Genomic DNA, 10,047 nt, shown 5'->3' with positions numbered 1-10,047 from the left:
AGAGTTAAAGAAAAAAGAAAAATTTTAAATATTTTTTAATATAATAGAAAATACAAATAAATATAATATTAGAATATGTGTAAAAAAGATAATTTTTCCTTTCCTTTAATTTCCAGCAACAATACACACTAACATATATATATATATATATATATATATATATATATATATATATATATTACACGTACACTAACCCACCTTATATATATATATATATATTACACGTACACTAACCCACCTTTCCCATTCCATTCATACTCTACATACAATACGTGTCCCAATTCCAATATTCCCAATCATACCAATTGACACCTACAAATATAACAACACCACCAATTCCAACTTCCAGCACATCACCTCACCACTGATTCACTCAACTGCCAACATATACAACCTCACCACTGATTCACTCAACTGCCAACATATACAACCACGTATACAGAGCTAAATATTATACAACTTTACAACCCACCAACAACCCACCGCCTCCAAGCCCACAACAAAACCCAATTCCCAGAAAAACCATCCTCAACATACCAAATCGACCACAACAGATACATACACCTGCACACACCTACATACGCGTATATACCCATACGCGCGTGGTCTTCTTCCTCCTAACGACGTCCAAATCCACGAAACACCGCCTCTATTTCTCTCCATACTTGAAATTTTACAAACGTCGACCCTCAATTATTGATTTTGGCTTAGAAAAATCTCCTTCAAATTTAATCCAAATCAAAGAATGTCAAAATGAATTCGAATTATTGGGGATATGTTTTTTTTGAAATTCAAATTGATTGTATTTCGACTATAAATTATTGAATTGTTTACCGAGGAAGGGACGAAGAGTTTTCTTTTAGAATCCCTTGTTATTAGGAAATTTCTCACAATTCGTAAGCTTTGGTTAATCTCCAAAGACAGACTCTTGTTTGCTTTCTTTTTTTGGTTTAGGATATACTCACCCTTCTCTTACTACTCTCTGTTGTCACTGGCATTCTAAGTCGGTGTGCAAGCTTATTTCCGTCAACTCGTCATTCCAGTTCCTGCTACGAAGAAGGTAACCTCTATATGGTAGTTAATTTCATATTATGCATCTGTGTATTTAGACGTTCCTCTTGTTTGTTTCATATGTTCGACTTTTTTTTGTTATTTCTCTCTGGTCTGTCTCTATTTCTTTCTATGTTAATTTGGAAGTGTTAATTTTCCCTGTTCATCGCCTCTTTCCCCGAAACTCTAAGCGTATAATGTCGATACATGCCTAAATGCTGCTAAGGTTGATTAAGGCCTTAAATTTGTCTCATTTGGTTTGTTCTTTCGCTAAATAGTGAGTAGAATGGAGACATCATTGTTTCACTGTTCATGTTGAATGGCTAAAACGTGTGTTTTAAGCTTATCTTCTTTTTTAGCTTCCTGTTCTTAATCTAAGTGTACAGTGACGTGCTTAGTTGTGTTTTTTAGTAACTGTGAATAGCATGCCTAATCTAGTTCGATGAATAAAGCATGTTCGAATGCGAATTGGATATATTCTTGATTGTCTTTAGTTCTTTACCCTCATTTTGACTCCAATGTGGAAAAAATGAATTTCTATTTTTAGCTTAACCTTACAAACTGGATAATGCCTAGTTGATTGCATTAAGTTATATTGTTGTAGTCGTTTTGTTGTCCCAGTTTTGAGGTGATAGATTTGTTATCAACAATCAGCGTTTAGATTTGTTTGAGAATTTTCGATAGTATCCAGGTTTAAGCATCATGTGGAAACACTCCCGCATCATAATCTCCTTTGCAAATGCATATTCTTTATCTGCTAAAGTGCTTATCATGTGTGTAAGGTTATGTCTTATTTGTTAAATTTTACTACAATAGTATTTTCTTTAGTTACCATTATTTATTTTCTTTCTCTCAATTTTGAGCAATCTTGCTTTTCAAAGACTGATAGTTAATTTATTTTGCAAGGAGCTTCATCCATGGTGTAGATTTTCTCTACTAACTTTAATACCTCTGGTTCTTTTAGTTTAGTTTTTTCTCCACTATTTTAATTCGGAACATCTCATTGTAAAAATGGATTTTTCTTTCTGTATCTCATCTAATTAGGATTGTTTAAGTTACATGTTAATGTGGATAACTAATCATTTTGATAGCATATATTATGCTTGAGCTATGAATCATTTTAGAGTGAGTTAGTGTTCACTATATTTGTTGGGTCCCTGGTGTTTTGCATTTCAGTGTTGGATGAGTAATTTGAGCCTACTAGTTGCATTAAATAGTTGTGTTTAAAGATGTGTATTTCCTGCATGTTGTTTACAAAATTTCCCTGTCATAGGCTATTTTTTGCTTTTTATCACTCTTGAACATACAGGGAGGCTTCACGATGTTGGGTGTTGCAGGAGTATTTCGGTCGAAGAGGTTAAGGGTGTTGTGCGTAGGATGCGCTGGAGAAGAGTGACCGGACCTGACGAGATTTCTGGGGAGTTTTGGAAGAGCGCGAGCCCGGTAGGTTTGGAGTGTATGTCTAGGTTATTCAATGTCATCTTTAGGACATCAACGATGCCCGAAGAATGGAGGTCGAGCGTAATGATCCCTCTATACAAAAACAAGGGGATATCCAGAGCTGCAACAACTATAGAGGTATCAAGCTTCTAAGCCATACTATGAAAGTGTGGGAAAGAGTGGTGGAGATGAGGGTTAGGAGAAGCGTGTTTATTTTAGAGAATCAGTTCGGATTTATGCCGGGATACTCAACTATAGTAGCCATCCATCTTATGAGGAGACTGGTGGAGCAGTACAGGGAGAGAAAGAGGGACTTGCATATGGTATTCATCGATCTAGAAAAGGCTTACGATAAAGTTTCACGAGAGATACTATGGAGATGTTTGGAGGCTAAAGGTGTACCTGTGGCGTACATTAGAGTGATCAAGGATATGTATGAGGGTGCCAAAATCAGGGTAAGGACAGTAGGAGGGGACTCAAAGCACTTTTCAGTTGTAATGGAGTTGCATCAAGGATCAATCCTTAGTCCATTTTTATTTGCCTTGGTGATGGATGAATTGACGCGACAAATTTAAGGTGATGTGCCATGGTGTATGCTTTTTACGGATGACATAGTCCTAATTGATGAGACTCGCAGCGGAGTTAATGATAAGCTGGAGGATTGGAGACATACCTTGGAGTCTAAAGGGTTTAAGCTGAGTAGGATCAAGACAGAGTACTTATAGTGCAAGTTCAGTGAGACACCTCAGGAGGTTGGTGCGGAAGTTAAGCTTGGTGACCAAGTCATTTAAAAGAAAAGTAGTTTCAAGTACCTTGGGTTTATCATGCAAGGCAGCGGGGAGATTGACGACGATGTCATACATCATATTGGGGCAGGGTGGATGAAGTGGAGGCTCGCTTCCGGCGTGCTATGTGACAAGAAGGTGCCACCACAACTTAAGGGCAAGTTCTACAAAGTGGTGGTTAGACCGGTTATGTTATATGGGGCGGAGTGTTGGCCAGTTAAGGTCTCTCACGTTCAAAAAATGAAAGTAGCCGAGATGAGAATGTTGAGATGGATGCGTGGGCATACCAGGAGCGACATGATTAGAAATGAGGTTATTCGAGACAAGGTAGGAGTGGCCTCGGTGGAAGACAAAATGCGAGAAATGCGATTGAGATGGTTTGGACATATGAAGAGGAGAGACACAGATGTCCTAGTGAGGAGGTGCGAGAGGCTGGCCATGTATGGTTTCAGAAGAGGTAGGGGTAGGCCGAAGAAATATTGGGGAGAGTTGATTAGATAGGACATGACGCAGTTACAGCTTACCGAGGACATGACCTTAGATAGAAGGGTGTGAAGGATCCGCATTAGGGTAGAAAGCTAGAACATAGTCTCGCTATTCTTCCCTATTAGTAAGCATATTAGCACACTATAATTTTCTTTGTGGAGGACTCAGATTAGGATAAAAGGCTAGGTGACTTATCCTTACACCATAGTAGTTGTAGTAGTTGTAGTTCTACTCATTGTTTATTGCCATTTGATTTTTGGATTGTATTGTTGTTTATAGGGGTGGGGCCGTTGTACTTTGATTATCTTATTTATTTATAGTAGTTAATGCCTCTTTTCTTACGTACTATTCTACCATGACTTTCTCACTTTTGTTATTCCTTGTTTTCATCTTGTTTTCGATATGCTTGTCCCTATCTGACCTTTTATCTTGTTTTCATCTCTTAGTCGAGGGTCTTTTGGAAACAGTCGCCCTACCTTTCAAGGTGGGGGTTAGGTCTGCGTACACTTCACCCTCTCCAGACCCCACATGGTGGGATTATACTCGATTTGTTGTTGTTATTGTATAGTTATTGTTCCATTGTCCAGAATTCCCTTTATTTCATATTTTAATTCAAATAAAAAAAATATTGGTTAATTGTGGTTGAATCCTATTTGATTTAAGCAGCTTCCCTAATCCATTTTTCTTTTATTTTTGTTGTTCGTGGGGCTGCCTTTTCGAGTCCATTGTGGGCTTTATTTTTCTATTTGCATTTTCGTATTGAGTCATGGAGGCTTGAAACCCAGCAAATCCTCTTTATCGAGTCAATCTCATCAAGGAACTTGGTACACATTGAAAAGGAAGCCGGTAAAAAGGTTTATGAAAGCAAATATACGGTGATATACATGCTGGATACATGGAAAAGAAGACAATATACACATTGTATACATCAGTATACATGTTGATATACATGGAAATGGACCACTGGCCCAAAAATGAGGCAGACACAATTATGTTAGTAGTTAGTACAGGTTTAAGATTGGGCCTAGTAAGCTCAACAGTTTGAATTTGGGTAATCTGCCTAAATTTATTATTTGTTTTATTTAACTGATTATTCTTGTGATTATATATCTGTTAACTTTAACCCTAATTTTAGATTAATCAAATTAAATTTCCTACAAGAGGAACAACTTTCTTTTATGTGGTTTATATGTTTAAAGAATTTTATCAATTCTTTATTTTTGGTCCATTTTTTACTTGTTAAAAAATTTGTTTCAAGTTATTATTTTTTTTAAAAAAAAAATGATTCAAGAGTTTTTCTACTTGATCATATTTTAGTCAAGTTTTAATCACTCTTAATTTACTTTAAATATTTTGAGTTTTTTCTTCAAATAATTTTATTTTTTTTACTTAGTCAATTTCGATAAAGTTTACTCCCTTTATAAATTATTCTAAGTATTTTAAGTTAGTATTTATTTTAAATAATTTAAATTTCTTCATTATTTTCAATTAATATTTTTTCAAAGTTAGTCAAATATTTTTTAAATCGTCGAATAACTGCGCGTGAAAATAAGAACCTCTTACCCATTTTCTCAAAGTGAAAAATAAGAACCTCTTATCCATTTTCTCTAAATTTTTAAGACTTAAATCTGTTAGGATCTTTAAAATTAAGTTTTTTTAAATTTTTTTAAAAAATTAAGTGGCGACTCTTCTTTTCTAAAATTATTTTTTTCTCTAAAAGTTGAAATTAATTTTAAACTGTCTATTTCTGATATAATACTCAAATGTAAAGCATCACAATAAACAATGAAATCCTTGCCTTCAACTAGCAATGTCAGAATAGGTGCCATGATTAGAAAAGTCTTGACCTTTTGGAAGCTTTCTTCACATTTGTTAGTCCACTCAAAAAGTACCTCCTTCTGAGTCAACCTTGTCAAGTGTGTGGTTATAAAAGCAAAAATTTTCACAAATCACCGATAATAACTAGCAACCCCACAAAACTTCTAATCTCAGTCACAGAACTAGGAAAGACTTAGTTCTTGACTACTTCAATCTTTTGGGGATCTACCATAACCTTTTTTAAAAAATTCAAATGGCATAAAGGCCATAAAAGTCAATCAGAATTCACACTTTGAAAATTTTGCATACAATTTCTGTTTCCTAGGACCCTGAGAACAATATGAAGATGGTATGCATATTCTTTCTTAATCTTCGAATAGACGAAAATGTCATCTATGAACACAATTACAAAAGATTCTAGGAACGGTTTGAACATCCAATTCATCAAACTCATGAAGTCTGTAGGTGCATTGGTCAATCCAAATGACATTACCAAGAATTCATTGTGCCCATATCGATTCTGAATGTCGTTTTAGGTACAAACCTTAGATCAATTTTTGAAAATATTGATGGACCTTGCAACTGGTAAAATAGAACATCATGAGGCAACGGGTACTTATTTCATATGGTGATCCTATTCAACTGTCGATAGTCAATGCACATACTCATACTATTATCTGTCTTCTTAACAAACAAGATAGGATCACCCCCGGGGAAGAACTAGGACGGATGAAACTATTATCAAGAAGCTCTTGGATTTTATCCTTAAGCTCCCTTAATTTTGCTATAGCCATGCGATAAGGAGGGATAGAGATTGGGTGAGTGTCCGGCTCTAAGTCAATACAAAAATCTATATCTCTATCCGGAGGCATACTAAACAAATTAGTAGGAAACACCTCCTTTAACTCAGATACTACAAGTTTAGACTTAATAGAGGGGAGCTCTGCTTCAATATCCTGAATATGAGCCAAGTATGCCAAACAACCCTGCCCCACCAGTTTTCTAGCCCAGATGAAAGATATGATCTTAGCTGGCTTAGGCTTGTACACTCATTCCCGCTTTAACCTTTCCATATTCGAGATCTCTGGAGTCATAGTCTTAGAATTATAGTTAAGCACAACATAATAAGGGAACAACCAATTCATGCCTAAGATCACATCAAAATCAGTCATATCCAAAATCACAAAATCAGCCCAAGTCTAAAAATCCATAAACAGAATAAAACAAGCACGATAGACATGAGTGATTACAATAGACTCTCTAATTGGGGTAGAAACATAGATGAAGGCATCAAGTATATCACAAACCATATCAATACCCAAGGCAAACTATACTAACATATAAGAGTAAGTAAAACCTGGATCAAACAGAAAGTAGCCATCCGATCACAGAAAAGAATAGTACATATGATCACTACATCAGACACCTCAGCCTCTATCCTGCCCAGAAAAGTATAAATTAGGCCCTGTCATTCTAATGGGCAACCTCTCTACCTAGATGCACTGCTTCTCTACATGCATTGTCATTTCCTCGGCCTCCACGACCTCTTTGATTTCCTCCTCGCCCTCCTTGTAGATGTCCTCTACTATTAATACCTTCGCTTGCCAATGCTACTGCTTTGGTCTGTTGTTGCACAAGATCATTAATGCGAGGGTGGGGACAACCTCTCATCATGTCCCCTCATTCCCCAATATTATAACAATTGCAGTCAAGGTACGGCTTGCCGCTTGATGTGAAAGAAGCATCCTGACCATCCTAAGTAGGATTTTGATGTGGAGTCCTTGAGTAACCACCTGTAGAAGTGGGCATTGCTGAGTAAATTAGCCGGAATAGCGACCTACCTGAACCCCTGGAGTAAGAACCATTGAAGTTACATGTGTTCTTGGGCTTCTTAGACAAAGCCTTTGCATACCCATCCCGTCGAACTCCTTTCACTTTCTTCACAAAGTATATCACTCCATTAAAGCTTCTACCTGCAGAGGTCATATGGATAGACAATATCTGTAACTTGGGATCTAATCCTTGTACGAACAAATAGATCTTCTCCTCCTCAATAGTCACCAGCTATGTAGCATATCTGGACAAGGCATGAAACTTAGCCTGATAATCAACTACAATTATGTCACCCTACTCGAGAGCCATAAACTCATCCTTCTTGCAATCTCTCAGAGTATGGGGAACATACTTTTCCAAAAACAAGACATAAAACTGAACCCAAGTGAGTGGAGAAAAAACTAGCGATCAACATTCCATAAATGCCCTCCATCTCTACTTAGCCTCACCTTGAAGCTGGAAAGTCACAAACTCAACTCCATGCTAGTGTACAATGCTCAACTTATGAAGCCTCTTATAGAAATTTAGGATAAACACTTAGTTTAGGCATCCTCACTCTCAGAACCCTGAAACACTAGAGGCTTCAGCTTCAAAAACTTAGTTAGCATCTCGTGCTCGATGTTAATCCAGTGTCTAAAAGTGGATGGAAGAAGGCATCCGAGCCTAATGCTCCATTCATTTGAGGGACTACAACAACAATAGGACGGGAGACTGGAGCTTGAGCATCTTGTACCATGAGAATGGCTCCATAGCCAACCAACCCACTTAGAAAGGTCATAATTTGCTGAGCTATAACTGGGTCCAAAGAGGGAACTCCTGCAGCCTCAGTCTCTACATCCTCCTCTAGTTCAGCATCCTCCTCAACCTCAACCTTCTCATTCTTTTCCACCTCAGTCTGGGGTGAGAGAAAGGCCTCTTCTATCGGTACATCCTCAGCTTGAGCTTCACCGTTGGTGGGTGCTGCCCTTCCTTAGCCTCTGTTGTGTCCTTTTCTTGTACCCCTGCCATAGCCACTTCCTCTTCTGGTTCATTGATTGGAGCTATTGGCCTAACATCATTGTACCGCGTGTTAGCCATCTTAGAAAAGAGTGTGAAAGAGGTTAGATATCAATTTGTATCACCAGACACTAATTGGAATCAAGTTATAGCACAAAGAAAGAAGAAGATAGAGAGATTTCCTAAATTCATGTAGCTATTCGAAGAAAATACATATGTCTCTGTACCGTTCTGTAAGACTCTACTAGACTCCTTGTGGTATAGCAAGATCAACGAACCTAGAACTCTGATAAAAAAATTGTCATGATCCAAACAGGGTCATGAGTGACACCCACGCTAACCCTCAAATGGGAGAACCAATATTATATCGCAACTAACATCTTAAAATAGAAATAAACATTTTAAAATTTGGAAAAATAATTTTATAATAGTTTTAAGCTAAGTGTCACACCCCGGGAGGGTATCCTAGACGTAACCGACACTCAAGAACTATTTCTGGCTCCCAAGCGAACCACATATCCTGATCACACATCCGTTCTTTCATTCATTCAGTGGAAAGTTTAAAAATAAAGAATAATTTAGCGGGCAACTCAAATCACCCATCCAACTCGAAGAATAAAGGCCATGGGCCAACAGATCAACTAAAATATTTGTCATTAAAAATAGTTTGACAAGAATATCTCAAGGATAGAAATACTCAATCGACTCATCACTATCTAGTCTATGAAGCCTCTATCACTACTATCTAATTAGTGCCAATGACATGTTCATGGCTACCTCAAATCAAAATGAAAAGGGCTAACTTGATGCAAGAATACACAGACGGTGTCCTCCGAATGTAGGGGAGGACTCACCAATACGCTGAGTGCGAATAGATCCCCAATGATGCTCCTATTGACGATCTCTTAAATCTGTCTCTGCATCATGAAACGATGCAGGTCCAAATGGACGTCAGTACGTGGAATGTACAAGTAGGTAATATGGAAGAATGAAACATACCTCAAGAAAAAATAACGTTGGTTCAAATATCTCCAAATCAGAAATATAAGAGAGACTCAAATAAGGCGTCATAAGTCTAAACTAAGAATACAGTTCAATCAAATCATTTACAATTCGATCCCATCAAATCACACACCACTCTATTCAATCCAATCACACATCATTATATTTAATCCAATCCAATCGTACACTATCCAATCACATATCATCTAATCCTATCCGATCATATACAATCCAGTCATATATCATCCAACCGAATCCAATCCGATCATATACAATCAATTCAACAATCAACTCAAAGGACTCAACTCAATAAATATGCATATTGAATTATGCAATGTTTTACAATTCAATTCAATCATCTCCAATCACAATCAAGCCAATCATATCAAGCACAATCCATACAATTCTGAGTTTCTCTAACCGACAACCATCACCATATGAGCGAGTGATAGTACAACAAGCCGACGTTGTTGCCACGTCCGTTCATACCTTGCCAGGGTATGAACGAATCAACCAATCATGGATATAATCCAACCAAGTCCTATAATGTCAAGATAAATATTTTGGGGAAGCATCCGACTTTAACGGTTCAATCCCCTCCTATGTTTGGCGACGTAGTTTATTAGTTCGAGTACGG

At 37.2% G+C, this 10,047-nt stretch overlaps 1 long non-coding RNA gene across 1 annotated transcript; it reads left to right on the top strand.

The window, feature by feature from the left end:
* Positions 1-290: 290 nt before the first annotated feature.
* On the top strand, positions 291-4,940 carry LOC129889295 (uncharacterized). Its single transcript, XR_008766877.1, has 2 exons — positions 291-1,060; positions 2,388-4,940. It is a non-coding gene; the product is annotated as an uncharacterized LOC129889295 (long non-coding RNA).
* Positions 4,941-10,047: the final 5,107 nt, after the last annotated feature.

The sequence above is a fragment of the Solanum dulcamara genome, chromosome 5 (genome assembly GCF_947179165.1).
Source record: "Solanum dulcamara chromosome 5, daSolDulc1.2, whole genome shotgun sequence".
Taxonomy (NCBI): domain Eukaryota; kingdom Viridiplantae; phylum Streptophyta; class Magnoliopsida; order Solanales; family Solanaceae; genus Solanum; species Solanum dulcamara.
Note: the sequence above shows the minus strand (reverse complement) of the source record. Positions and strands in the feature narration are given on the sequence as shown.